Consider the following 3,566-nt stretch of genomic DNA (forward strand, 5'->3'; position numbering starts at 1 on the left):
AGTTTCAAGAGAAATATGTGTGATAAAAAGTTTTGAGAGTTGTAAGAAAAGAGGTTCAAGAATTTTTGCTTACTATGCAAGTCTTTATTTTGGCTGAAAGATAATATAACTGTAATTTCGTTCCTGTAGAATGAGATATCCATAATAGTAAATGAGGTAATTGAAGATACTTAAATTATTATAATTGGTTTCTATTTCACCTATGCAAATAAATTACAAATGAATTAATCAGTTAAATAATAAATACTGGTACAAAGCTGTTATCATGTTAATCAGTATTAAAGTTCAGTATTCTGAAAATATAATCTTACTGGAACACTAAAGCCCAGAACTTGGCTTATGTTTAAATATTTGATAAATATAAATCAAAAAACTTCTACATAATTCCTAGGAAAAGGAAAAGTAATTACTGAAAATTAACTAATTAGTTATTTTGCCACTCATTCATTTATCGACAAATATTGCAATAACATCATTCAGAATATTATTTAATGTGATAATGGTTAAGCAGAAAATTAAATGGGTATGAATCCTGGCTTTTATGGAACAATGTCTATATTTTTTCTCCGTAGCTAAATGTTTAAAACATTTATTTACATATTTGTATATAACTCAGAAAAATGTGGCAAAAAGATATTGAATTACAAATGTGAGTCCTCAGATTGATAGACTGATTAGTACTTCATCTAACCAAGTGTTCCTCACTTCTCAAAGTGCATGTGTGTGCAGGTGTGTGTGCATGAGCGTTTGTGTGTGTGTGTGTGTGTGTGTGTGTGTGTGTGTGTGTGTGTGTGTGTACACTCCATCACTCTTACAGGTTTTCTTCCTGTGATATATATTTCCAGTTATTTGAGAAATCACTTCTGACACACATTCCCTTTTCTATTTAATAGTATGAATCCCAACTGAATTAGAAAGGGAATTATCTTTATTAAAAACATGTTCTGATTTTCCAAAAGAATATAGATTTATTGTCTTTTCCTTTTTACAGAAGGGTAGATACTAATGTAAAGGACAGAAAGACCAGAGGGTTTCAAGATTTGAATTGTTTCTTCAGGTGATTTGTGCCTAATGATGAGGAGTCCCTGTAAAATAGAATGTTTATAAAACAAGATTTTAAGACACAGTAAAGACAGGGCATTCCATGGTTTGTTTCTCTTGACTCTAAGTTGATATGATGATATCAAATGGACCTTTTTCAGTGTCTACTACCTAACTGAGTGTGTGGTGAAAGTAACTTTATTAGAGCTAGGTGAAGTGAAACGTATTTCATGAAAAAATACAAACAAGCAAATCAACTAAATTATCTGTGAGAATAAAATAATTATAAGGTTTGCCAAAGGTTCTTTGGCCAAAATTTAGCCAAGCTCCTTTCAGTCCACTCTTTGCAAAGCCTCTAATGACCTTAAATGAAAACTCTGGCATAATACAGACACAATGACAAACATACAGATCATAGGAAAGCCTCTTACTAAGAAAGGAGAGAGCCGTGAAGCGCCCTGTGCCTAGAAAAAAAACAAAAAGTAGAAACACCAGACTGATAGGAGATGCTGAATAGGAGACAAGGCCTTTCAATCAGATGTATTGTTCATGGTAACTCCATTCTGGCCAGTAATTTCTATAGAATGTGGGGGGAGGCGGCGGGGGAGTGAGGCAGATTATAAAGAGCCACTTCTCTAAAAGTCTTTAAACTATGGAAAAACAGCCCAGTTTGGCTAACCTGTGAAAGGTCAGCTTCTCCACACCACCATGTAAGCACGCATTTCTCACTGTATAACATGTTTATAGACCCCTTGTCTTCCATACTCTACAATGCATTTACTCAGTACTGAGGATTTTATTGATGAACGTGGTAAGACACCTTCAACAAAATTCTGGAAGGCTACTTGAATGATAAACCAAAAATATCAAGTCAGGTTTCCTAAGAGACTGTGGAAAGCTCAGCCCTAACTTAGGCACTTATCTCAGCCTCTCCTCCCCATACTCAAAGATAATCCTGGTGGAGGTTGTGCAAAGACTGTAGAAGCAGATGGAAGTGCTGGAGTGCTGTGTAACAATGTCTTCTGTACATGATAGAGCCATTGCACATAAACTCAGCTGTGAACAAACAAGATTGAGCCAGCCCAAACCCCTCCCTCGCTAAGGAGTTGGTGGCTGCTGTGGAAGCGAGAGTCAGTTTTCTTTTAGAAATGTATTTGCTCTCTGATGGTTTACCCATGATCCAGCAGGAGGTCCTACTCTCATGTGCATTATGGAAGCACTATGTGGACTCAGTCGGTTAAAAAAGAATGAACCTATGAAATTTAAAGGAAAAATTGCCAGAAAGAATAGAAGAGAAACTGGAGAAGAGGGGATGGGAGTAGATTTGTTCAAAACATACTATATAGACACATATGAAATTTTCAAACAATAAAAATCATGTTCCCTATAAAACGATTAGCACTGGTGGATAGGTAATATTGAAACATGAATTACATAGCCTTAAATTAAAAATGACACCCCGGGTGGTCTTATAAGTATGGTAGCATCAAAGGTGAAGCAGAACACGCCCCCAGGCAGGAGGGGACTCCTCATCGACTACAAGCAGAACCTGCCTCACCAGACTATCTGGCTACAGCCTGTTCACTGTGGGCATCTGGGCCTTGCTCTTTGACTACTGGAGAATAATGAAGTGGAACCATGAGCGAGGATACCAGCAGATCAAGGATTTGGAGGCCTGGGTCGTCCTCATACTGCTTTTCCAGGCAGAGAGGGACCCGGAGGACCCTGCAGATTCTTCGGGAGAACCTGGAGAAAAAGACTATAATCATGATAGATGTGCCTGACTAGAAGGTGGAAAGGTCCGTGTTCCACACCATGTGCTGGGTGCCATCCTTCCCTGGCAAGTTGTAACAGCTGCGCTCCAAGAACGAGTTGGACAATGCCAACTGCGGCTTCACCTGGTATATGTAGGGCCCGAGCCCATGCCCACAATAAGGAATAGTAAAATAAAAACAAAATGACTCCCCAAACTACCAAAACAAAGCAAATAAGGGAAGAAAACAAAAGAGACCCCATTAAAAATTGTGCATGGCTTTCCGGGATTTAAAAACAAAGCCAGTTAAGTTTATGAGGTTTCTCTTTTTAATTTATGTTTTCATTTGAAAAGCATTAATGTAAAGCTAGAGGACTTATGAAGAGCAAAGAAGGAAAAAACATAATTTCAACCTTGTTAACCCAAGACCAAACACAAGGTAACATGATAGAGGGAGGTAGTACATCCTTTAAAAATAAATGAGTGACATTAGTAAAAACTGTTCTTCATCTTTCTGCCTGTTACCTATTAACTCCTTTAAGTTCAGGCAAATAATGTAGGGGTAAAACGGCATGGTAGTTAATATTTAGTTTGTACAATTTCATACCTGCCAGCTTTTTAGACTGTGTGACGCTCACATCTGAGGGATGTATAGCTGAATGTGTGCATAATGATCATTGAAATGATATTCTTAACTTTCCAAACTCACTGAGCTCCTGAAAATTTCGTCGAGAAAACTGCAGGTGAAGGTATTTCCCCCTGACATCCCAGC

General features: G+C 37.6%; 1 pseudogene; it reads left to right on the forward strand.

Annotated features, from left to right (window-relative positions):
* Nucleotides 1-2,518: 2,518 nt before the first annotated feature.
* LOC114707283 lies at nucleotides 2,519-2,952 on the forward strand (annotated as a pseudogene).
* The last annotated feature ends 614 nt before the right edge of the window (nucleotides 2,953-3,566 follow it).

This window comes from Peromyscus leucopus, chromosome 18, assembly GCF_004664715.2.
Source record: "Peromyscus leucopus breed LL Stock chromosome 18, UCI_PerLeu_2.1, whole genome shotgun sequence".
In the NCBI taxonomy this organism is placed as follows: Eukaryota; Metazoa; Chordata; class Mammalia; order Rodentia; family Cricetidae; genus Peromyscus; species Peromyscus leucopus.